This window comes from Fringilla coelebs, assembly GCF_963513975.1.
Source record: "Fringilla coelebs genome assembly, chromosome: 2".
Lineage (NCBI taxonomy): Eukaryota > Metazoa > Chordata > Aves > Passeriformes > Fringillidae > Fringilla > Fringilla coelebs.
In genome coordinates this window covers 61,143,416-61,170,649 of record NC_140029.1, presented here as the reverse complement: position 1 = coordinate 61,170,649, position 27,234 = coordinate 61,143,416, and the positions used below count along the sequence as shown (strand labels likewise).

At 41.7% G+C, this 27,234-nt stretch overlaps 1 protein-coding gene across 2 annotated transcripts in view; it reads left to right on the top strand.

Annotated features, from left to right (window-relative positions):
• The window catches only part of ENOX1 (ecto-NOX disulfide-thiol exchanger 1), a 356,320-nt gene that overhangs the window by 93,885 nt on the left and 235,201 nt on the right, over positions 1-27,234 (top strand). For both annotated transcript variants that reach the window (XM_084226361.1, XM_084226360.1), the window contains exon 3: positions 16,726-16,814. The gene's annotated coding sequence lies outside the window, so the exon portion shown is untranslated. The remainder of the gene's footprint in view (positions 1-16,725; positions 16,815-27,234) is intronic.

Below are 27,234 nucleotides of genomic sequence, written 5' to 3'. Positions count from 1 at the left end.
GTTTTACAGTCTCCATTTAAAATCCATTTTAATGAGCTGTTTATGCAATGATAGTGTTTTTAATATATGTTTAGGTTTTGTGCAACTCCAAGTCAGGCAATGATGTGTGAAGAAGGCATGAATTAATAATATGGCAAAGGCTACAGGAATACCTCCAACGTACCAGCCAAACAAGATTTTGAGGTGGATGCCTGTCTGCCCATTTGCTTGTCCCTGCCTCAGACCTGAGTTCAAGCTGCTGTTTCTCTCCTCAGGGGTGACTTTTCTTTTCTGGCCTTCTTGCATCCCGAAGCTGGTCAGGACACCCAGCCTGGTGCATGAGTTGTATCAACATTGGTGTGGGTTTGAGTGTGAGCTGAAGGCCAGGGAATGGAGGAATGCCAGGAAACCAGCATTTCTTCCCATATGCTATCATTCTGCACTCATTTCACAGGTATGGGTGCAGTGGAATAGTACCAGGACTCAAGTCAGCACCTCAAATCAGCTCTGTAGTAATCTTTACCCAAGGCCATAGGTGGCCACTTGGGAACCTCTGCTAGTGTTTGAAAAGTGTTGCAAGCAAACCCAAATCCCAGAAGCAAATCCAATAGGGAACCTGGTGCATGAATGTTAGCTGGGCAAAGACTTTCCAAATGCTGTGTTTGCCTCCGGCTTTTCTAATCGTGGCAGATCTACATTGGTGACAATTGGGACAATTTGGTGACCCAAGCCTTGCCATAAGGCAAGGTGTGACAGGGCCTTTTGATACTCTTTATGTGTACCTACTTCCTGACCACTCATAAGTGGCTTCATAATTTGTCTCCAGACATACCTTGAATATAATAACAAGAATAATTAAAACTCAAATAGCAATTTGGTACTCTGACCATCTGGGATCCAGCCTGAGAGATGAGATGTAGTACAGGCCCTAAAGCTGTTAGTAAGGTAAGCTTTCTTCCTTTTTTTTTTTTTTTTTTTTTTTTGTAATTAATTTAAATGGCTTTTAAATGATTTTAAAATGAGTTCATACTCACAACAGCTTTGAAAATTTGTGTCTTGCCGGTGGGATCTGACTGCTGCTTCTACTGCTGTGCCTCAGTCTGATTCCCAGCTGGAAAAACCAAACCTCTGTATCAGCTGGGTGCAACCTCAGCACAGTGATAAAGGAAAGCGAATAAATAGTTGGAAGCTTTTCTAAACATCATTTAGAGAATCCCTTTTTTAATATATGAGCCCCAGGGAGAAAGGAAAACAGGGAGGAAGAGGATATTACATTTGCTTTATTAGCACAAGTGTGTGATGGCTCTGTTACTTGCTTGAAAAGAGGATGATGAGAAGTATTGAGTGCATGAAGTTAAAGCTGATGGAAGTGTTTTGTGGAATATCACTTTCTGGCAAGGTTTTCTGTTCTCCTTTTCAGCCTGGAAAGCCTGGGTTGGGTTTTATTCTACTAAGGAAACCAACTACACATTGAGTGTTAAGGGAGGAACTGGAAGAATGGCAGAACCAGAGCAGTTAATCCTGCCCTCACTCTGGGGCTTCTGCATCCCAAGTACAGCAGCAGAGTACAGGGGAGTCACAACTGCACTGATTGTTTTCCAAATGGTGTCTCTGTGGCAGGGTGTGACACTCCAGTGCTGCTGCCATTTCTAGCCTCATTAAGCTTGTTATTAGGAGACAGATCTAATGCTATCAGGTGCAGTAGTACACTGATGCAAATAGGCAACTTTCGGGGCCCAAGTTAAGCCACTGCATCCTGTCACCCTGGTGGCAGCTTGTTTGGAGTTAGGAGGACTTATGCTGAGGCTGGGTAACAAATACTGAGGTGGTTGGTGTGGCTCATGCCTCCTTAGCTGGGGCAAGCTTCCTGTGGGTGTGGTGGAGTTAACACTTCCAAAAGCCTGTACAGAAGGACTGATGAGAGTGAATTCCAACTAGCATCAAAGGGCAGAGGGAATCCTTTCAGATGCCACACACTAGGTTAGGCAGAGGAAAGGGAAAAGGGGTGGTTGTTTCCTTGAAGGACTTCTTTTAAGTTAGAGATGAAGCTGAGTCAAAAGAGAAACTCTTTCTCTTATCTGAATGTGGGCATAGGTTTTTGGCCAGATGAGTAATCTAATACTGATTACACCATTCTTTTCTTTGTTAAAAAAATCTGGTTTTAGTGAAGGAGAAGTGGCAGAAAAATATCCCGAGATTTTTAATTTTGCAGCCAACGCCACAAAGCAAAAAATCAGGTTTTGGTGACTCAGCTCTTAGCAGGATTGTCCCATGCTTTGGTGCAGCAGTGACTGCAAAAGCAGTAGTTTTCAGAGATAATGCTGAGCTGAGCCCTGATAGTGACATCAGTGCTGTCATCTTCAGGGCTGTTGGTCAGAGAACTTATACCTTCTGGTCTCAATATGCTTATGTTTTAGGGCTAAAGCAGCCAAGGTTTTAGGGCTAAAGCAGCCAAAAGGAACTTTTTCAGGGCCAACCAAATGGTGCCTTTTTCTCCCAGGGACCCCCTTTTTTTTTTTTTTTTTTTTTTTCCCTCCTTTTTCTGGCTTCTCTGTGCCTTACAGTTGCAATCTTCACTTAAAGATATGCATCACGGTGGGCAGCCTGTGGTTAACTTGAGCAGCAATTGTGCCAGCTGTCTTTCAGGGCAGTCTGATCTCAGCTGTCAGCATTTACAGTCCTTGCTGCCGAGAACTCTCAGCCCAAGAACAAATAACGTCACCAAAAAGGCACTTCAGCAGCTTGTATTTCAGTCCATCTTAAGCAAATTTCCTGTGGATCTTCTAGGAGCCATATGAAGTACTCTGGGAAGCTTTATCAAAGGAGAGATACCAAGATGCCAGTGGGAAATGCCACTGAGGGTTATGGAACCCTCTTCCCAGCCCTTTCCAGCTCATTCCCAGGCTGTGGGCCCAGAAGGTTCTTGATTGTTTCAAGCCTATCAGAGCGTGATTCCCAGATATTTTACCTGAGTCCAGCGGATGTCTTGTGGGAAGAGTAGAACTGCACAACTAAGTACATCTCAGGAGAGTGGAGGGAGGGGGGGAGGGAGGAGACCTAGCAGAATTAGACAGTTTAACTGGGAGACAATTCCCTTCTCCTTCACCTGGATAGACAGGCAGTGCCTTCAGCTTGCATCTGAGGAGCTTCTCTTTGGACCTTAGTTTGCACCTTTTCACTGTTCCACAAGATCCAGGGTAAATAACTAAATAAATAGATATATATAAATAAAAAAAAACCACATGAAAAAAATCAAAATCACCACTAGAAAAGGAGAATCAGTGGTAGGAAGGAGGAACTCTTGGTTGTAAGTGGGCCACATAGAGGAGAGACTGCAAATTTATTGTTGGAAACAGATTATTTCCCCCTCTGGATACTGTTCTCAGTAGAGGAATTCCACTGATTTGGTCCTCAAACAAGAGGACAGAGGAGGATGACATCCTGAAACCATCTTCCACCACCTTTGAAGGACAGGGACAGTCTCTCCACTCAGAGTTTCGGAATAACTTGCTCTGCTTCATGAGACCAACAAGCTTGAAGCCCTTGAAGAGGCAAGAAACAGAGCTGATTCAGTCCAAATTGTCTGGCAGCTTTTTTAGGAGGAGGGCAGCACATTTGTACGCCCTTCAACCTTCATTCCTATCTCTTTGGTCCTGCTTTCCTTAATCCATTCTTTCTCCTCAGCTCTCACATATGCTGTTAGAAGCTAAAAGAGACCCCCCCACCCACACATAAAATGAAAAAGTACTACTGAGTTGTGAATGTAGTGACTCCCTAATCTGGCAATTGTCCTCTCTTCCCCTTCTTTCTCCCACAGGCTTTGCTGTTCACTTTCCCTCTTTCAGTTCTGCAGTAGGAGTAAATTCCGTGCCACCGAAGAGTGTCTTTTCCTTATCCATTTCAATGACAACCTTATTGGGAATTCAAATAGTGTAAGGCACAGATTGGACTCTGTACCCAAACTGTGCAGCATGAGACCCTACAGTGTGTTACTGCAAAAGTCTGTCTTATTCTTGCGGGTGAAACAACAGATCCTGTTAACGGGAAATGAAATTACTAATAGCAACTGGCCCGTGTTGTTCCTCTGACAAGCCAGCTTGTGGAGAGTGGTTTGGTGACTGATAAGATAAGGGACTGGAAAAGAGACATTGGGAGGCTGTTTCATTGAAACCTAAACAAATCTCACGTGCTGTAGATTGGTCGATGTCCTGCCCTAATACTTCACTTTTATTATTAACCAGAAAAACAAAATCAAATCAAAGTTCCCAAGGCAAAACAAAACAAAGTGAAAGTTCCCAAGGCACAGCAGGCTAAATAAAAATATGCTGAAAGACATGCATAATATATTAACTGCAGTTTGCTTCATTTGTAAAGAGCAAAAGAGAACAAATAACCAGTGTTTTTGCCCCTTACGGGCCTTTGTTGGGGACATCCTTCTCTGAGCTGTTCAGTGGAGAAAAAGATTTTTAAAAACATTTTTTCATAAGATTTTCCAAGCTGCCCTGCAAATATATATTAACTATTAACTTGTTCTTGGGATTTTTTTAAAAGCAGGACATTTCCAGCTCTCTGACTAATTTTAGGAAACTTATGCCAACAATAATGCAACCAGTTCAAACCTGCACACCTTTCTCTGTCTAGCAAGTGGGTGCTACCGAGCTGTACAGCACAATTTACACGTAGGTGAACTGCCAGGACTAGACCTTTAAACATAATTTCTGTGATATCCTCCTCAAAATTGCAGCTAATAATATAGAAGCCTTTTTTTCCCCATCTTAGTCATAAATCCCCTTAAAATGTAATTCTAAGTAATGTAGATTTAAAGACTGTAATTTAAAATCAAGTGTTTCTTTTTTGGTTTCTTTTTTTTTTTTTTTCCTAGAGGGGGTGTATCCTGCAAATGCTTTAGAAATGAGAGCCTTATTTCCAGTACAGATACAACCGTTCTGGCTCCAGTGCTGTCCTCAGCCTGACTCCTGTCCACATGCTGTCTAGTCCACACCCAGCTGGCTGCTATTCTGTGCCAGAGCTTGCTGACACAGCCATCACTGGGAAACTTGTAGGAAATATCATCAAAATATGTCCTAAACATAACAGCATGGGATTTCTGAGGGACTCGACATCCTCTTCTGCACTTAAAGCACTATATATATACACACACACACACACTGTGGTGCTGTTGGCAGATGGAAACTAGTGTTTTTAAGAAGTTGATTTAAAAGGTGACAGATTCCAGGCAGACAGAACAAAACAGATTTTCTTGCTGTTCTAATTCCTGCTGGATATACACACGGATATCTAAAGAAACTGTGCTTTTCAAACCTTTACCTGAAATGACCTTGCAGAAATCTGGAGAATTGTCTTTGCAAACTTGCTGTCAAATTATGTGTAAGGGTTTCTTTTGTGAACCAGTTCTCAAAACAAGCTCAGGCTTCCTTTGTGACCCCGTTTCACCCCATTAAAATCCCTTTCTAATTTTTTAACAGTTTCTGTGTTTGAAAGCTTAAAAATCTGAATTGGGATATTTCAGTCTAACTGAAGAGTATTTACAAAAGTAGAAACTTGTATTTCAGAGAACAGCCCCACTTGTGTTTGTAGGGTGCAAAATACATTGTATGCTGCCATACATGCAGACTGTCCCTGGTCTTGGAAATGCTTTATGAGAGATTTCATCCCTGACTGATGTCTTGCTTTTATGATTTTTAATATGCATGTGTACTTGCAAACTCAGAAGTCCATGTGCACAAAGGGCTGCTGCTCTTTTGAGAGTATGGCTTTTAGGATTAGGGTGCTGGAGGCCCTATATCTTTTCCAGAGATGATTTCTGTTTGTACTTAGTTTTCAGTGTAAGAGCTGCCTGTGCATGCAGCTTTTCCATTATTCTATTAGTATTTCCTTTATCAGCTCATGACACAGATACTTCAGCAATGGGCATATTCTTGCCAAGTCTCTTGCAGGTAGAGGAGGAACCTCTTTTGTTCCAAACAACCTTACTTTATGTGGCTGCAGTGATTGGAGTGCAGACACTTTGCAGTTTTAATATTAATTCAAGAAGAAGTGCTTGAAGAATTTATTCCAATGCAGAATTATTCTGCTCATTGGTGTTTAGTGGACACAGGTTAGTTCAGCAGAATCTTTCCATGGGCAGGGCTATAGGGATGTGAAAGGATGCCATTAAGATTCTCCCTTGGATGACACACCCTGATACATGATTGCTGTTTTTTGGAGGAGCTGTTTATTTTTATTTCATTCAAATCTTTCTTTGCTAAAAGCTTTCTGCCAGTAATTGCAGGCTCCAAAGTCAGCGGTAACATGGCAAAAACACATCCCAAATACAACAGATCCTGATTATACTTTCATTTCTTAAAGTCTCTGTCAGGCTGAATTCTGCTTAAAGAGCAGCTTGCCAAACTGGAAGTGAGCTGGCTGGTGATGTGGGTAGGAAAACTATGCAGAAAAATAATGACCTTTCCCTCTGTCAAGGGCATCTGCCTGCTCGTTACTGCGATGATGTGGTGCCACAGAATCCCTCAGGTGTACTCACTGATTCCTGCTGATAGAAATCCAGAAATCCTCCACTCTGCTCAAGCAGACCCTTTTTGTATGTTCATGTGGGCATGATGAGACACACGCTATCCCCTCCAGGCTTAATTATGTGACACAGGACTGTGAGTGAAGGTAGAGGCCAGAGAGGAGCTCCAGCAAATCTCCATCAGGGCAATTTTCCCAGACAGAAGTAGGCTTGTGGAACCCCCACCAGCACTGCTCATGCCTCTAGTCTGTAGTCCAAAAAAGAATATATTTCCATATTGTGGCTTTGCTCTGAGTAGTTTAAGACAGCAGTTTTCAACCTCAGTTGTGCTGTTAAACCTCTCCCAATCACAAAAAATCACTGTGTGGCCCTATTATCATCACATTACTTAAAATAAATGCAAACATGGCAAGTGCTTCTACCCTTCTAGAAGTATTTTTTGTCTAGAGTCATGGACTCTGGTTTTATGGGAGGTAGTTCAGTCCAAAAGACCGTTTTCTGCTTTGCATAAACCTACATAAATTTGCTGGGTCAAGGATAAGGCTTTATTGCAAGTAACTCTCTGTAACAAGCCAGTAACAAAAGAAATCAGAATATGCCTCTTTTGACAGTGGGCAAAGTTTAAAAAAAAGGAAAAAAAGAAAGACAGAAGAGTAAGTTTGTATAACTCAGTAACTTTTGACATTTTTAATGCCTTTCTTCCAGGAAAATGGAAGAAGTGGACAGTGCTTCTGACTGTTGGAAGGGACTTGGGGAAAGTCTTGTCCACATAGGAAATCTATGTTGGCAGAAAAGTGTCCATGACAGGCAGTTACTCATCTGAGTAATTCCTTAAATGTTAACCCAAGTTTCATGAGCAGATTTCCAAATCATTGAACTGACCAGAACTTTGCTACAGTGCTTTGACGACTATTCCTGGTGTAGGAGTCTCCTTTATTCCTTTTCTTTCGCTCCAGTAACAAAGTAAGAAGAAACCTGAGTTTTGCTTTTGATTGTTCCTCATGTTCCTCATCAATTCATGACAGGGACTCAATTCGTGCTGCTGGTGCCACCAAAAAATCCCCCATGGCAATGCAAAGTTCCTTTTTCCTTAGTACAGACAACATTTGCAGGCCTGATGAAAGCATTCTCCTCCAGGCTGTTGTTTTTTCTATACTCACTACTGCTGCCATTCTCATGGTCCTAATGCTAAAATGATTCTTTCCTGAGGGAGTTACTCACAAAGGTGGTAGACACATCACTGTTTTTCCTCCTCCTGTGTGTGTATGCTTTCTTTCTGGTATCTCTTAGGAATTTTTCCCTCTTGTTATTAGTGGTCTCATTTCAAGGTATATGAAAGTTTTGGTATTGTGTATTGGAGATGAAGCTTTGCCAAGCAATTCTTTTTCCTTTTTTTTTTTTTAATTTTTCAGGATATCATTGGTTTGGATAGCAGATGCAAATATGTATTCTCTTCACAAAGATTGTATAGATGGCAGTCTTCATGTGTATATTCTGTGTTGCAGAAATGCCTGCACCAACAGGTCAATTGGTTAATACCACTTTTGGCCCAATTTATCATCTCTTCATGATGGTGCTGTACAGTGTCTAATCATGCTGCACTGATAATAAGAAAATATGTGTTTGCATGATACAGTTCTCCATTATAATATAATGGAGAAATTACTGCTGTTTTTATTCCTGTTAATATCTGCAGTAATTTAAGCTCAGTTGTAGCTGCACTAAGTGATTTTGTACTCTAAAATATTATGGTGTTCCCTACCTTTCTCCCTTCATATCTGTCCAGTTTCTCCTAACTGGTTGGGCTGCCTTGCCTGTGAGCCTGCTTCTGCTCTGGGCTTGGGTGGTTGACTTTAATCTCGGTTTCAGTGCTACTCCAGCCATAGTAAAACTCTGTATGTTTGGGCTCATATTTGTAGGGTGTTTTGTTCTAGCTCAGTGCTCTGCTGACCCCTGGATACTTTTAGCTGGACCCAGCTTGGTTGGAAGTCATAATTGTAGTTCATTCAGCACATGTGAGACCCCACCTGAAGTACTGTGTCTGATTTTGGGCTCCCCAGTAGAAGAAAGGCATAGGTAGACTGAAGCAAGGCCCTGGAGGACCACCAAGATGTACAGTGAGCTGGAGCAGAGGATATATGAGGAGTAGAGAGATCTGGGACTGTTCAGATCAAGGAAAGGTCATTGGGGAATCTTATTGCTGTCTAAGACTACCTAATGGGAGGGCATGCATAAGTCAGACGCTTTTCAAATGTGCATGATGATAAGAAAAGAACAGACACAATTTGAACATTTGAAATCCTGACTGTATATATTTGGAGGAAAAAAAGTCACCATAGGTGTGATCAAAGACTGACACAAATTGTCCAGAGAGGATGTGAAATCTCCAACCTCAAAGTTGTAAAAATCTTGACTGGAGAAGACTCTGAGCAGTCTCCTTTAAGCACAAGAGGACCCTCAGTGGTCCCTTCCAATATAAATTATTCTGTGACAACCTTAACCTCAGAGAGAGAGAGCAGATGATACAGGCAGCTTTGAAGGTCTGGCTGGGAACGTCTGGGAATCAGTCTCCAGAGAAACAGGATTTGGGGGATAGCTGGTTACAGAATCATAGAACAGCTCAGATTGGAAGAGACCTTGAAAGATCATTGTCCACCATTTTGTGGGAAAAGAAGCCTAGATGAGCACCCTGTCCAATTACCTCTGGAAAAGCCCCAGAGACAGAAATTCTACTGCATGCCTTGGGTGGTTGTTTCAGTGGTTGATTGTTCCCAGAGTAAAAATTTATTTTTTGTATTGAGCTGAAACTTCTCTTGGTACAACTCTCATCCCTTGCCCTTTGTCTTTTCCCTACGTCTCCTTGTAAAGAGAAAGCCTCTGTTCTCTTTGTAGCTGCCCTTTAAGTACTGGAATACTGTGATGAGGTCCCCTGAGCCTTCTCTTCTCCAGGGTGAAGAGAGGCAATGACTGAATGCAATTTTTATCCCAAGTTTTAAAAACAGTTCCACTGAAAGAGAGGAGGGCAAGACAGCTGCAGGAAGGTGAAGGACAAAGACAGTAACTCTAGCCAGTTCTGATGCCTTGAAGTCCCATTCTCCCAGATTGCTCTCCTCAACTTGCTATTGTTTACACTTCTTGGGCCTGAAGCTGCAACAGTGTCCTTGGTTCTTGGGCTAGAAAAGGATTATTTTGTCTAAGTAAACCATGAAGAGAACTTGCTAACATTTTATATGAAGTTCAGAGTTATATACTAATGCAGTACAGAATCTGAAAAATATGACAGCTAAAACTTAAAGGCATCATTCCCTCTTCTATTTTTGGAGGACTTGGAGAGGAACTGGCCACAGAATACCACTGCTGACCTGTAGCTTGTCCAGAATTGCTGTGGTTTAATCCCAGACAGCAACTAAGTACCATGCAGCCACTCACTCACCCCATCCCCCAACATCCCTCCATGTGGGGAGGAGAATTGGGAAAAAAAGTGAAAGTAGTGGGTTGAGATAAAAGCAGTTGAATAAAAGAAGTAAAATTAAATTTAATATTAACAATAACAATAATAATGCTCCTAATGATGTTAATAGTAGTTATTGAGTAATGAAAAAAGGAGAGAAATAAACCCGAAAAAAACCAAGTGGTGCACAACACAGTTGCTCACCACCAAATGAACAAATGCTTTGCTCATTTCTGAGCATGATCTTCAGGGTATGAAACATCCCATTGATCAGCTGGGATCATCTGTCCTAGCCATATTCCCTCTCAACTCCTTGATTGGCAGAGCACAGGAATGTGAGCAGTCCTTGACTCAGTGTAAGGACTACTTAGCAGCAATTAAAACATCACTGTGTTATCAGCCTTATTCTCATACTACATCCAAAACACAGCACTGTACCAGCTGCTAGGAAGAAAATTAACCCTATCCTAGCTGAAACCAGGGTAAGGACACAGCTAATAGGCAAATGATGTGGAGCACTGGCTGACTCCTGTACTCCTACATGAGGCAGTAAGGAGGATCCTGAACAAGAGGCTCACAGTTAGGCAGGGCTGCCTGTCTTTCTTTGCTCCCTGCCTCACTGCCTGCCTGCCTCCATTCCTTGGTAACACCCAGGCTGCTGGCAGCACAGCAAGGAGGCTGGTGAGTATCGTTGCATTAGCCATTATTAAAGGCTGTTAGCATTGTGTGCTCTGACATGTACCTGGTATTTATTACTTTTTCTCTGGATTGCATGGTATCATCTTGGATGGATCTGAGCCAGTTTCCAAATCCTGCCCTTCCTCTTTCCCTCCCACGTGTTCAAAATCCAGCTGTGTTCAGCAGGTATAAAAGTGCTGACCTAGAGAGCCCATGACAGCCAGCTGCACTCCCCTATTCCCTTTCTCTCCTGTTTCCATTGCTCATTTTTCAAACGAAGCAGTTCTGCTCTTTCTGGTGCTCAAAATGGGAACTGTGCTTCTTGGTGCAGAAACTTTCTGCCCTTGCCCATCAGTCACACAAGGAGTTCGTGTGCCACCTGCACCAGTTTAGGAAAATAATCACTTGCACATGTGCAGGGAGAGCCAACTAGTCTTTAATTCAGTTTTCAAGCATGTAGTATGTTTTGCTCAAGCAAATAATTAATTCAGTTCACCATGTGAAGTTTGTTATGAGAAACAGTCTCAGTAAGGCATTGTTCAGCAGCATAAATCCTAGTAATCTTTAGAAGTATAAATTTTCTGTGGCATCTTCTGATCAGTGAAACAGGTCTTTTGCTGTCTGGTCAGCTTTCTTCCATGTCACAGCTGCCTGGGGAAGGGCAAAGAGAAGCATTAGACCCTCCATGAGAATATTCATCTTCCTTACACAGCAATTTGCTGTTCATTAATAGCTTCACCCCATGGCCACCTTCCCACAACAGGTCCCTGGACTGAGGAGTCACAGAGGCCTCAGCAGCACAGAGGAATCACCATCTGAATTGCCCTGTGCAGCAAACATGAGGCTGGGTTTCACTCTTTGGGTGCTGGTGGAGCTGGAGAGCTATGAACTCACAGGCTGTGTGCTTGGGTAGTCAGCAGAGGAAAAAAGACACCTGTCATGCTCAGAGGGTTAGAAAAGTGGAGCAGCCTCTGTACCTGCATTGCAGAAATGTGCGTGAGATAACACATGATGAAGTAAGGGTGAAATCTGTTGCAATGGAGAACCGAATGACAAACAGCACCTGTTGCTTCTGTGCTTTTTGACTGTCACATATGAAATGACCAGATCCCTCAGGACACCGCTGTCCATTATTTTATTGCATTTGGCAGGGCTGAGTATGGAGAAGATGCAACCTAGGAACCTCTGGAAAATGAGGGAGGCATGAGGGTTTTGGGGTTTTTTTCCCTCTGAAAACTTTTTTCCTTGAAAAGCAAGTAGGACAGACAGAAAAGGGAACATTCCCTTCATTGTCATGATATTGGTGAATTAAGATATCCCGGGAGACAGAGTCTAAATGAAGGGATATGCTGGAGTGTAATCATACTGTGTGAATTGGAAGTTGATAGCAAAGAGCTGTCTACAAGTAAGCAACTTCACAACATTTCCATCAGTCCAGGGCATTGAGTATCCCTGCATGCTCCAAGCCAAGTGTTGGCTTGTTTGGGGGCTGGGAGTTGCACTGTTGGAAATGACAGGCTGCCAAGCTGTTCTCACAGACACAGGCAACTTTTGCAATGAGCCAAGAATTAAACTTTGTGGCCAAGAGTTAAACCTTGTAACCTGTGTCAAATAACAACCCTTTTGCAGTTCATATGGTGTTTATGCATTTGCACCATTAAAGAATAAGTCTTATTTGGAAAAAGGTCTCAATTTTTAAATCTTTTAAATTTCCCTTTTTACATACTGTTCTTGCACTATAAGAAGGCATCATCTGCTGCTTTTAAGCAGTACTCTAAGTAGTAAGACTTGAATTACAAATGCTACATTAAGCTAATAAACATCTTTCGACCAGTGGGTCATGGCACTAAAACTGCCTGTTCATGAAAGCTCAAAATTCTTCAGCTTTAGAAACCCATGGAAGCACATAAATCCCTCAAAATAAACCCACAGAGAAATTACCTCCCCTTCCCCACTGCTGTCCTGCTGTGGGAAAGACCTTTTGCTATCCCTGATTTCCCCCCGGAGTGAAATCCCATCCACCATTCAATACAAAATTAATAAAGGTATATAGAGCATGTTGAGCAAACACTGACATATCCCCAATGGTGAATTTACATCCTTCCATTCTGTTTAAAATTAATAAAGGAAGACAAGGCATACAAAACCAACACAGGAGAGTATAAAACCCCTCACGCAAAGCCCACCAAGGCTTGGCACTGAGGGCGAGCTTCTGCTCTATGTGTGAGGCAAATCTTGGGGTAGAAATGCTGGTTCCCTTTCTTGGGCAGGTTCAGGAGAGCTGCCTGGCAGCATGCCCAGTGGATTTGTCACTCAGGAGTGGGAATTGCCTGAGCTATTTGATGTGTTTGCAAGGTGTCTGTGACATTCCCTCCTTCTTGCAGGTGATGTGCAGGATAAAAGATGATATTTCAATTGAAGTCTTGCTCAGCTGCATCCCACCTTCCACTTGCCTTCTGCCCTTCCCTCTCCCAAAGGCACACTCTGCTGTCATCAGCATGCAGTTATGGTCTGTACAATTGTTCTGTGATCTGAGCAGCCAGCCAAAGGCTTCATGGCATGTTGTGATGGACCAGGGACTGCTGGAGCAAGGGATTGAAGATACTCTGAATGCCTGTGGCATTCACCCCCTCTAGAAAATTGCCTGATTTTAGCATAGAAAATAGGTAAGCATCCTCAAACACTCCTTAGATAACCCAAATCAATGATTATTTGCTTCTCAGGTACCTCTTTATGAACTGGGTGGCCAGGCACAGAGGTGAGATACCAGCAAGATGGGCTCTCACAGTTATACTACAGAAATTAAATATAATCCCTTATACTCAAAGCAGTTAATAACCTCTTCTTTACCAGCACCTGTTACATCTGTGCCCTTCAGAGCTGTGCCAGACCCCTGCACAAGTGCCAGCCATTGACTCAGCTGCAGAAACTTCCCACAGCTGATCGTGAACAGTTGGAAACTGTCAGTTTTCGAAATGTTTATGGCCACACATTTCTGAAGAGATGAGCTGTCTTTTGTTGCATGCTGGCTTCAGGTTAAGCTATTTTTTATCACTCTGATGTTTTGTAGACACCGCTGGTTACTCCCAGGTTTGCAGCATCAGCTTCTCCCACCAGTTCATGTGTATTTTATGAGCCCAGAGATGTTTTGGCAGAAAGTGGAGCTGTGCCAAAAAGAGTTGTTCCTGCTTTTCTTCATGCTTGCCTTTTTTTTCTGTACTTGCAGCATCTGAAGAAGGGGAAGGCTATAGCTGTGGCAAGGAAAAGCTGCCCAAACTGCTTTGTAGAGTGATGGCTGATGTGCATATTTACTACTGTCCAGGAGCAGTGTGTCAGCTGTGTGTCTTAGGCTCCTTACCTACCAACTCCTGACACTGCTTCTGAGAGAAATTGTGCCGGTCTCTGGTGGCCTGTGGGAGGTCTGCAGATGGTACTTTGGTTGCCACAAAAGTAGGATTTATTTGTGGACTGCCTTGCAAAGACTCCAGATATTTTTTCAAGTTTGATGTCCCATGTGGGACCACACCAAGACATCCCCCCTGTGCCCAGTGGGACAGACCCACAGTGTCCTCCCTCTGCCAGCACTTCAGTGGGACTTCAGTGGGTACAAGGCCAAGCTGCTAATCTACAAATTTCAGAAGCACATTTTGCAAGCAATGCCTTTTAGCTAACTTAAAGGTGAACTGCTCATTTGGATGAGAAACTGTGTTAGGTGGGATGAAGCTGTTGCAAGAAAACATCTTCCTTCCAAGAAAATTTCTTTCTGTAGGCGAGTCTTTAGTCATCTTTGTAACCTTTGTCATCCTGTCCTCCCTGGGGAGTTTACTCTGTGACCTTTGCTATTCTACCAAGGCTCCTCATAAATTATTATTCTTTTAAATGGCACTTAGACTGTCGTCGTGACTGCTAGCCTTGAAGATTTGCAGTCTACTCTGTAATTTTGAGGGGGAAAAAATGGTTTAGTGACAGAAGAAATATTGTTCTTCACGATAAAACTACTTTTGTGTTTCATTTTCCACTCAAGTCATTCATATCCCTGTCACTAACCTCATTCAGGTCAAGGGCTTGAGGCAGAGAACGGGCATAATATTTTTGGTCAGCCTGATGCATCTGAATATTGCAAACATCTGTAATTTTGAATTGAAATGAACATTGTGTTAAATCCTCAGGCAAATATTATCAAGACAGAATAGATTACTGAAGTTTGCCTTTCTTTTAGCAATTTAGACCAAGGCTCTGTTGACTGGTTTTTCCAGACATTAATGAACCTGTTTACACAAAGGGAGCCGCTCCTTATGGCTGCAAATTAGATCCTGGACTCTGTAAACTTTGTAGGAAAATCTGTGGGCCAAGTAGTTGAGATAATAATGAAAAAATTAATCAGGCACACATTAAATGTGAAGCATGGAAGAAAACATCTGCAGCACTCGGTGGACATCTGGGAAACATACTTGCAGTGCTTTTTTGCCAGCTTACATCTGGAGTGGTTCATGAGAAGGGAGCAGATGCTAGTGTGAAATAGGTCATCATAGCAGCAGGGCATCAGAAAAGAGGCATTTCTTTTTTTTTCTTGCAGTAACAGCTATTTCTTTTTATTCACACCAATTATGAAAATGTTAGCCAAGTATGCAATGTGAATGCATGTATTGTGACAAGCCAGTAGTCCTAAAGGGTGTCAAGGTAGAAAAATAACCTAACGAGGAGGCTTCGGAGAAGCAGCCCTTTTGCATTACACACTGGGTATTATTTAACAGACACAGTGATTATTTTTTGTTAAGATTACGGTCTTTATTCCCTCATGCTCTATTTTAGTATTTAGTTGAGAATTTACTAAATGCCTTCTAGGTGGCAAATGCCCAGAAGCAAAGATGCTAATTCAGGCGAGTTTCATCAGTCATTTCAAAAGAGAGGTCACACAGATAAGAGAAATGAACAGTACACAGTATGTGAAGCAGTGACATTCAGTGAGCCCTTGTCACTAGCAGCCATTAGCATGGAGGCCTGCTGCTACGTTTCAGTGCTTTATGTGCTTTTCTTGACCAGGCAGGGAGCCTTCAGAGCACTGCAGCACTTAGTAGCATGCAAGTTATTGTTTCTTTCTAGAATGCTTTATATTTTTAGTACCATTTAGATTTTTCCGTGCCCCCTTGTGCATCTAAATTTTAAAGAGAATCGAAGAATGCATAATTCATATCTGTCCCAGAGGTAATGGAATGACTCAATGATATCCGTGAAGGAGATGATTTTAAATTTCATGTCTTATGCAATAGGTCATATTTATACAAAAAGTGCAAAATTGGTCTCAGGGATACCCAGATAATTATCTTTACAATAATGAGCGTGGATTCCAGGAGGGAGTATCACAGGGAGCTTTAGTGTCTTGTGTGTCACCATCCCTTATTATCACGGTGTCATTGTTGTCATGATCGAAAACCTAGCAACTGATAGATCTCAGGTTATGGCTTTTGTTTTGACGTGGAATGCACTTCCAGGAGGTGTGAAAAGACAGCTTTGCTTTGATTCTGTTGAAGTATTCATGCAAGATGTGAAGCATTTGTTTACTGCTGAAATTCTTTCCTTCATTTAAAGGAAAAACAATTGTTTATTGATGTTGGGCAGAACCCACCAGTAAATGCTTTGTCACACAGCACAGTTCCACTAGACTACTTCTGCTCTCCTTTCCCAAAAGCCTAGAAGTGCCATGGCTAGAAATAAGTGTCTGGTTCTGTGATATGCTGTATGTTTGAAAATGCACTTTATGGTCTGTATTCAGTCAGTTCAAAGGGAATATAAATTGGTGCAGTATTCTGTCTTTTCTTCTAATCCAGTTCCATATATTCATTGAATTTTTACCCTGAAACATATCTTTAAAAACAACTTACCACTTTGCATTTTATTTAACTTGGACTTTTCTATATTTGTGTAATTGTTATGATCTAGCTGCTCCTCTAGTGTAAAATGTTTAATATTCTCTAAACCAATTCTACTCTGACTTTTAGCATTGTATATCCAAGGAGACAGCTGATTTTATTTGCTTTTCCTTTGGAGACTTCCTAGTTTTAACTGTACTTTCCACTTTTTGCAGGATTGGCCATGAGAATTTGTAGAGTTTGAAAATTGGAAGTTTGGAAATACTGTGATGGGGCCACTGAGAAGTTACCTTCCTGTGTACAGGTCTGTAAAATGTATTGTGTTCTGACCGTTTGTCATGGTTTAGGAATGGTATTCTCCAATTTAGTGTTCCCACTGAAACCACTCCGAGCTGTATGTTGCTCACTCCCTTCCTCTCTCCCTGCCTCATTCCCTCCTTCCCTCCTTCCCTCCCCCTTCCTCTCCTCCATGATGGAATGGTGAGGAGAATGGGAGTCACAAAATATAAAGATCACAAATTGAGATAAGAACAATTTACTAGAAAGAGCAAGGAGGTAAGAAAATGAACAGTAACAGCAACAATACTAATGATGGAGTGTGTAAGAGAAAGAATCTTCTTGCTGACCCCACGGAAACCTCTGACAATACACAGCCACTCCCTCTGCCATGCTACCCCAGTCCAGAAGCCAGCCCTTCCCCCTGTCCTTGGAAGATGAGCTGAGGTGGTACAAGATAACCTCTGGGTTCTAGCCATACCGTATCCTGGCTACTGAAAAAATTAACCTTGCCCTGGCTGGAACCAGGACAGTATTTCGGCATGCAGACCCCTGTACTGACTTGTTATCTTTTTTATCTTGAATGCCTGCAAGACAAATCTAACTTTATGCTAGAGAAAATGTTGTGAAAAATTCATTTTGTTTCTCACCAGATGCTTAGGACATAACTCTATTCTGTTACTGTTGTAGAGATCTAGAGTAACCCATTCGTCTTTCCTTCGAAGTGAATGATTGCAGTTTATAGAGTTGAGCTGCAGAAAGGAATTGGGCCTGTATGTCATTTTCTTTTCACTGCTCTGCCTTTCAGTTTGTTTTGGAGCTGCATTACCCTAAAAGGCCCTGCAATCGATTGCTTCCACCCAGGTTGCACATATGTGAGCAGCTGACCACAGTTACAGCTGTGGATATTTTCAGAAGCACACTTAGTGGACGATCAGCAGAATTACTGAGGCTTTTGGGCCAGGAGGAGCTCAGGTTCATGGAAAGTTTACAAAAATGTAAAAAAGAAAGTTTATATTTAAGAGACTGTAAAAAGAGCATAATAATAATGGCTTGACTCCTGTAGTGTCAGCATGGCAAGAAGTGGTGAGAAGCCTATGGCTAATGCTATGTCCTTGTCAGCTGAAATGATAGTGTGGCCAGCAATCACTCTGATTTAGAGGGTAAAAACACTCCCCTGCATTTCAATATGTTTTTCTATGCAGCTATACAACAGAGAAAAATTTTATTTCTTACTGCTTTCACAGCTAGTACTGAACAGCATTTTAATAGAAATCTACCAAGAAAAACCTATGGGAATCAACTTTTCCATCTGGGTGGTCATACCCTGCTATCGGTCACACTTGGGGTCTGTAGGAATCGTATGCCCTAAATAATAGTTTTCAAAAATGTTCATTTTTTAATATACTGCATTTCATTTGCTTGGTTTACCTTGGCGTGCTTTGGGTGTTACTGTTTTCCTTGTTGGCTCTGTAGTCACTTACTGTTTTATTAGTCTGTAAGAATTCTGTGGGGAAGTAGCCTGTAAACCTTAAACAAAATCAGATGGATTTAGGAGATGAGAGGTACCCAAAACAACTTTTAATTCATTCTTGGAAATTATTATGATAATACCTTTTAAAGCCAACACAGCTCCAAGACACTTTAGAAACTCTTTGAACCTAGATGTAAACCTCACACAAGGGCACAGCTTCTGTAATGAGTGAAAGCCCTACATCAGACTGGTTGAGATACTGCAGATACAAATCTGATAATGCTGCCTTGGGCCTGTGTTGAGTGAAAGCTCTCTGTTCAAAAATAAGTAGCTTTTCACTGTAATTGAACAACTGTTGAATGATCTGTGTCATCCTAAGGCTTTGACTGCACTGCTTCTTTCTTTAATGATGATACCCCTTCAGGCAAAATTTGTGGTTTTCTTAGACAGGGGGTGGGGAGAAAGAAGTGCAAAACACTGGAAGACATTTGGGATAGAGGGAGAAAACTAGTTGCAGTTGGCATTTGTTAGTAATTTACTAGTAGCAACAGCAGCTTTAAAAAATCTTCCTTTCCAGACCTGTCTATGAGTGTTGTTTGAACCACGCCTCACCTAAGGGTTCCGAGAGTTACTGCTAAAATTGCCAAAGCAAAGTGAGGTTGGGCCTGAGTCTTAATAACGTGATAAAAATGCAATCAACAGCTGCCAAGTGGAGAATTTTTAGGCAAGTCATTTGTCTAAAACACATTTAAAAAATTTCCTTGTTCAGCAGTGGAAATTTGTGGTGTACATGCAAATTAGTATTGTGCCATTTAAAAAGAGGATAAATATGATATTCATTTGATATATGTACATGTTAGATGTATGTATATTAAGAGGCATAAAGTAGATGGGTAAGGATGTGCTGTACCTTCATTAGAATGCAGAAGCAAAGGGAGACCAATTAAATTAAAAGGCGAGACAGTTCTACTGAAAAGGACATAGAAGGTGTAATTCCCCCTTGGAAAGTATTGCCCCAAGGTATTATCAAAAGGTATTGCCAGAAGTAGATATTTACATTAATAAGAATGCCATCACAGATGTATTTTTCATATTTTACCTTTATAAAGAAGTTATAGTGGTTACACAGCAGTGGCAGAAGGCTGAACTCACTGATCCTCTGACTGGGGTCTGGGTGAAGTTTCTTCTCCAACTGTGTAGGTATCTCTTATACCACTTCTCTGCAGGGTTTGGTATTGATGTTGAATGGGAATGGGACAGTGATCTAGCTAAATAATTAGTTTAACCTGGGTCAGCTATTTCCATTTATCCCATGCCTTTTGCTACACATTTCAAGGGTTTTTTTTTGTCATTTGTAAGTATCTCCTCCTCTTGTTTTCTTAATCTCATGTATATTTCCTGCATATGGTCCCTCAACTCGTTCTCCAGAGAGGCCTTTTTTTTCCTGAGATCTTTATTACTTGTTCTTCCTTTGCTGGAGTTTTATTAATGTATTGCTTGAGTTTCTAAAGTTTTCTGTTGGGGTCACTAAATACCAATTGGGGCATCCTCAAACCTTCGCCCTTGACACTCCTGTGGTGAAACAAGTATGGTTTGGTTTTACAGGGAGGAGAGGAAAACAAAAGTTGTGGAAACAGTTCACAGCCACCACATGGGATGAGGAGGCTCTGACTCCTGGGGCTGGGCTCTTCTGCCCTGTCCTCCTGTTACACGGTTAGCCCTGTCCTCCTGGGCACACGGTCAGCGTGGGCTGGCTCCTGGGGGAGTTTGGTGTGGGGAGCACTGCTCTGTTGTCCTGCTGCTTCTCAGGGGAAGAATTCGTGACTGGCAAAACACAAATCTGTCAAAAAATATAGGAGGGAAAGGGAGAAGGGAGAGGAATAGTCTAGGGAGGACACTTTCCTACTGTAGCTTGTAATCATGGCAACTATACCGTTGATCTCCATACTGGTGCTGTGCATGGACCTGCTGCTGCTCTGGATAAAAAGCCATGCCTTAAAGCCGTGCTGCCAGAAAGGCCAAACTCTCTGTGCCACCAGAGTTTGCTCAGGGCTCAGCTGTCCCACCAGGGGCTCCAATGGAGGGTTGCAATGAGAAAGCAGAGGGAGCTAGTAAACAAACCAGGACTGTGAAAGAGCACAGTTATCTTCGTGCATCTTATATGTAAATTACCTGGCTACAAAGAGACAGGAAGGAAAGGGGATGTTACTGCCTGGAAATATGCCATGTGTGCATTTGATGCATATATTTGAATTATTGAAAAGATGGAAACAAAATAGTTTGGTAGGTGGAGAAAATCTGTAAGCTAGATGCTTGAAGGAAATATGGGAAGATAAAATGGGAAGGTGGGGGAAGTGAATCTCACAAAGCTGCCTTGGAGGGAGAATTGTATTTCATTAGAACAGAAATCCAGACAAGACTGTGATTTTGTAGAGACTGTGATTTTGTAAAGACTCTTGTGACCAAATCATGAGTCTTATGTGCAAACCAATTACAAACACAATGAGCTGGTGCAAGGACTTGAGCACAAGCCTTGTAAGGAGTGCCTGGGGGAGCTGGGGGTGTTTGTCTGAAAAAAAAAGGAGGCTCAGGGGAGACATTATCACTCTCTACAACTGCCTGTAAGGGGGGGTGTAGGGAGGTGGGAGTTTGTCTCTTCTCCCATATAACAAGCAGTGGGTGAGAGGAAACAGCCTCAAGTTGCACCAGGGAAGGTTTAGATTGGATATTAAGAAAAATTTCTTCACAGAAAGAATTGGAACAGCACTGGAGCAGGCTGTCCAGTGAGGTGGAGGAGTCACCATTCCTGGAAGCGTCCAAAAAACATGGGCATGTGACTCTTAGGGACATGGTGGGAAACATGGCCATGCTGGGTTAACAGTCGGACTCAATGGTCTTGGAGGCCTTTTCCAACCTAAACAACCCAATTATTTTATATGCATTTTTTATTTTCATTTTTGAATGGTGGTTCAGAGTGTCTGTTACTATCCAGCTCTGACTTTTTGTTGCCCACAGCAAACCACAGAACAAGTTATTATGAGAAAATCTAGAATGGCAGTGTGCTCACCTGAGTAAGAGCTGTGGCCAGAGGAACTGCAAGAGACTGAAATTCGTATGTATGCAGGGAAAACAAACTAGCAACCAACCCAGAAAGCAGATTGACCTTCTGCTGGATTTTATGTTTTGAGTTCTTTTCAAGGTATTTCTAGGAATGATTGCAAGTACCTCGTCTGCTGGAGGAACAGTTTGGAAACATCCTTAAATGCTTCCCTGTTGTCTAATGATAGCTACTTCCCAGAAGAATGGGAAACCAGTTGAGAGACTCCTGCAAACTAAGCAAAGTTTTCATAGGCTCAGATTAGGAGTAAGGCTCTTTACTTGCCTCACTGTGGTGCTATCATCTTCTGCTTCAAAGTGGCACTTTGATGATAATCTTTGCTGATCTTAATTCCTGAGGCAAAACATAAAAATAAGGGATATCTTTACTGTCAGTGGTCAAGAACACCTTAGGGACACCAAAGATAATTTGGCTCATTTGCCTTCACTACCAGCAAGAATTGTCTAGATAATCAGAGAGGGATGTTTATCTAATCTTCCAGTGAGGAATTTTTCTGTGCCACCCCATGTAGTCTTTTCCAGACCTACACAACACTTGGGTATTTCTAAAATCCACGTTATGCTCTATTAGCTCCATAGGGAGCATTTTGGTGTCTTATTTATAGTGAAGCTAGAGAACAGTTGAATGTAACTTTCTTTATGGTAATCTTTCAAATATTAGAAGGGAAAACGACTTTATATTGTAGCTGATTTAAGTTTTTAATCTGTTTTTTTAGAATAAGCAATTGCAGATCTTATAGGTTCCATTTAAAATACTTTTTCTTGTCTTCATCTTCCATGTGTTGCTTAATTCTTGATACAAGTGCCAGCATTAAGAAGCTGAATATAGTCAATATGACTTTCAGATAATACAAATTATGTAAAATAAGCCCAGAATTTAAAAGTTCAATAATTACTATGGAGCTACACCCTCAGCCAAAATGACCCCAATCCATATTATGCCTCAGCTGTGTGTAAGTGGAGTCACTGCTAGTGCCTTCTCTCTCTTCCATCAGTTAAGCTCTCTCAGTGTGATAGTGGGTAATGAATAACACTGTTGGAGAAGCACTAAGTGAGCAACTGATGGCTCTCAGCATATGGATAATGGCACATCTTCCACCTTTTCATTGCCCACATTCTGCCTGCACAGAGATAGCTGAACAATAGATGAGGTGGAATGGTGGCCGTAGAGCATTTCAGAAACAATAATTGTCCATTAGGTCCCTCTAAAAGAAAGACAGCAAAGAACTGCTAAGTTTTTCATCCCTAAGGCCCTCAGAAGAATCAATCACACGTCATGAATAATAATAATAATAGAAGAGGGAGGACAGCTGCTCAAGTGAGCACCATCAGTATTGACACCTTCCAGGAGGAGTAATCCCCTTGACCGAAGCAGGTGCCACAATAAGATAAAAGTCATAAGCTACAGCTCCAGCGAGAGTCTGTTGCCATATACAGAAAGACATGAATTGATTTCACTTCTGAAAGGCAGTTAAAACATCGTCTCCAGCTGAGAGGAGAAATATGCTGTCACCACTGTTCGTCTCCAGAAACAGCAGTGAAATTTGAAGAGATAGTACTTAAAAAACAAGGATTGTTCAGATGGCCAAGCACCAACCAAAAGGAACATTTCTCCTGCTTTTTAGCTAAAGTATGAAAAAAGGCTACCTATTCAAATAGTAAACATTAAAGGATTTTTAAAATTAGTTTACATGAGAGCAAATCATAGAATCTTAGAATCATTTAAGCTGAAAAAGACCTTTAAGATCATCTCTAACCTTACCCCAGCACTGCTGAGTCCACCACTAAATCATGTCCCTAAATGCCACATCTACACATCTTTTAAGTACCTCCAGGGATGGTAACTCCACTGTTTTCCCTGGGCAATGTATTTCAATATTTGATAACTCTTCCAGTGAAGAAATTTCCTCTAATATATAAGCTAAATCTCCTTGGGTGCAACTTGGGGTCATTTCCTCTTGTGCTGCCACTTGTTATTTGGGAGAAGATGTAGGAGAGCAGTAAGATCTCCCTGAGCCTCCTCCAGGCTAAAGAACCCCAGCTCCCTCAGCCACTCCTCATAAGACATGTGCTCTAGAACTTTCACCATCTTCCTTGCTCTTCTCTGGACTTGCACCACCTCTTGACAGGTTCAGAACTGAACACAGCACTTGAGGTGTGGCCTCAACAGTGCTGGGTTCAGGGGGATGTCACTACCCTAATCCTACTGGCCACATAATTTCTGAATGATGACGAGTTGATGCTGCAATTAATATATTCACAATGCTATCAGCATTAGAAACTGCCTGCGATAAGTATTCAGTTCCTTCTTGTCAGCCTTGTAAAAACTCTTCAACACCAGCTTAATTTAACACCAAGCTTTGTTCATCTTCAGAACTCAGAGGAGCAGAGTCAAATCAATATCAAAAGAAATAGTAAGGCAAAGTCTTGATTTTGGTAAAGTTCCAGCCTTCTTTCTAGGCTGAGGTGTAGCACATACAGCACTTCTGGGATTGAGAATCCCAAGGTATACTGCTTCAGAATAACTCAGGTTTCTAGGCTCAATGATCCCTTCATAAAAGGGAAAATACAGAGGAAGTGACCACTAGGTGCCACAAGTTAAAAAACTAAGCAGAATCAAAAAGGAAAACTTAAAAGAAACCATGTCAACTTTAATTGACTTTGTGGAAGAAATGACCTAAAAATGGCTGTAGGCAACCATTCAGGAAAGAGTGTGTTCCCACTTAACATCATTGATTCCACATTCAGAAAAAAACCCCAAAAGACCACTGAATAGTGAGTTCAAGAAGTGTTATGAGAATCTGAGGAATCTTGACCAACTTTGCTCAAACAGCAAAAATTAAAGTAGAAAGATGAAAGAATATCTTGGGTCAAGCTACTCTTTAACTCTGGGCCTTCAGAACACTATTAAAAATTAACCAAGGAAAAGGTAATACATACTATTGCTCAAAATATCCTAGAACAAACATAAAAGATGTTCTTCATCTAAGTAGCCACAGGTTTTTTTTCCTAGAACTATCCTAGAAAATTAGGAAGTAGCTTGAGGGTCCTGCAGCTGTATCACTTGTACTGACACTTCCCATTAGAACTGTGGCTGACCCATTTCTGAGGGCCTCCACTGATGGAGATTCTCTGAGCAATTCATTCCAATGCCTAATTTTCTTTACAACTAGAAAAATGTCTTTTTTTTTTCTTAACTTGGGAGTTACTTCTCTCCTACTTGCAATGAAGAGGAATAGGTTATTCCATTTGTTCTTGCAACCATATTTGAAACTTTCAGTGTGTTTTGTCATGTTTCCCCAAGTTTTGTCTTCTTTGCATTAATCAACAAACTATTTCTTCAATTTTTTGTCATGTTTTGAAGAGTAATCACTGTCAGTCAGTTATATCCTCCTTAAAATGTGGCATCCAACACTTCACCTAAGGTTATGGTTATGAACTCTTTCCAAAACAAAGTAATAAAAGAAAATTCCCTCTTGTGCCTTGTAGATAACATTCTGCTTTATGTTTCTAATATGATATTCATACATGTGTGACAGTGACTATTGAAGCTTGTGATCTACTGGCTAACCTCGGGTCTTGCATAGCAAGACAAGCCTATTTGGTTATTTCCCACTGAGTGTTTGCTAAGTTAACTGTTTCTGACCTCGCCTCCCAAAGTTAATTGCCAGCAGCTCTAAGATTTTCTGTCAGTGATATATGTATTCTAAGGTGAAATTTGTAAGGCCTAGACAATTAGAAAAATTTTAACTTATCTCAGTTCTTTCTAATCTATTTTTTCCTATTATGAACTGAATTTCCATTCCTTTGTCTTCAGTGTTCACTTTTGTGGCTCTCTGATCCTGCAAATAGCTTTTCCTCCTGATGTGTGGCAAACCAACTCTCTTCTCCCCCTTGCTAATAGTGGTTTCTTACTATTGCACTTAGTGGTTTTCTTAGGAAATTTTCCTACCTTTACAGCCCCCAACAAAAGTACACAAAATGTCACACAGACTTGATGAAGGGCATTGAAAGACAATTTTCATAATACGGGACTTCACAGAGGCACTAGAATTACAAGAGCAGTTGAAGGTAGTTATGACAGTATTGGCAGGTTGCACTCAGATGTACCTATTCTTGCAGTCTCAGAGAAAATGTGGCCTGATCTGATTGAAACAAGAACAAGCACTAAAGAGAATAAAATAAAACATTTCAGAGGAACCAAGGAGCTTGAACGCAAAGGTGAAGTATTAAATCTAGGAGAGGGCTGACTGAAATATGGCACCCTGTTTGTAAAATTGACTGATATCATGTGTTTTGCTTAAAGGAGGCTTAATTGCTTCATAATGCCATTCTTTAATGTCTTAGGGCCACTAATTCACTTTAGTTAATAATGATGTTCTGTATTTCTGTCAGTCCATGAAAAAATCCTGAGTGTTGCTCTCTTCACCCAGATTTTTTACTCTTTTGAGGTGACAAGGAAAGAAGGGAAGAAGAGAGAAGAGATGATTACAGAGTAACAGGTTAAGGACATCGTTTATTCTGCAATGAGTTCTTATGCCATTGCCCAGTATTCCTTTCTTTTTGTGGGGTTTGTTTTGTGGGTGTTTTAATATTTCTGAAATCCTGGCCAAAATTCTGCAGACCAGCTCCTGTCAGGCTCTTGTGTCTGTCACACATGAGTGAGATCAATCAAACACCCTATCTGTTCCCAATGAAGTGTAAATATACAGAGAGATCTGGTTGTTCTCTTGTTCTGGGACATGAAGCATTTTGAACCTCTGATCTTTCTATAATCCTTCCAGGAACATTCCTCTTTAATGCTAGAGGCCTTTGCCTCCAGATTTTGTGATGGCCACTCCTGCAAACCTTCCACCACTAATGCATCTTTGATTTTTCCACCTCCATAGCTCTGTGTGTAGGTTGAAGAGAGTTGGGATTTCTATCCAGGAGGTTTGTCTCTGTCAAGAGCCATACAGTCAGCAGGCAACTTGCAGTGCCACAGGATGGGCTTTCAGAAAAAAAGTCAATGTTTGATAGCCAAATGCAATATAGTATTTTAAGATCTTAAAGCAGTAAAAAATCTCCACAAGTCAACACGGATGTCCTTTATGACAGCATTTTGTTTCTTTGGAGGTGTTTCACTGCATATTCTGAAGATTCACTTGACTGCTGATAGTCTCACCACTGAATGCATGATGTGCTTAGGGCAGTGGAGCCTAAATCAAAGTAGAGGGTTTTGACTTAGCAGTCTGTGTCTCATTCAGAGGCTTTTTCTCAATTCTTAGTTCTCCACTTGTATTCCACTCTGCAGAATTTCCCCCAAAGTGAAATCTTTGGTTTATATTTCAGTCTACCATGATTCAGATGCTCAGTGAGAGCCCATAGACCTATGGCTAAGGTTTTACCTCTACCCAGTGAAGGAGTTCCCTCTGTCCATTTTCCAAGCCAACCAGAAGCTGTGTAGCACAGTTAGCAAGATGCTGAGTACAAGCTCATAAATTGCCATGATTGGCAGTGTTCACTAGCTCCGACTCAGTGCAGTCAGCTTGGCCTCAGCACTGCTGGTGAGTGTTTGTGGCTTCCAGTTGTCTCCAACCCAGAGCAGAACAAACACTCAGCAGGCTGGTGTCATCACCCACACCGTGCTACCGTAGACTTTGCACAACATTTAAAGCACCACAGAGCCCTGGAAACAGAGTACCCTGTGAGCAGAGGAGGAGCTTCCTTCAATGGATTGATGCCCCCTGTCCCTTAAAAGTCCTGCCTCAGTTTCCCAGCTGCCCCTCAGGTCCCCACGGGCGAGGGCAGCCCGTGCTGTGAAGGCACCTTGGTGCCAGCTGGCAGGGCTGCCCACACCTGCCCAGCCCATCGGCTG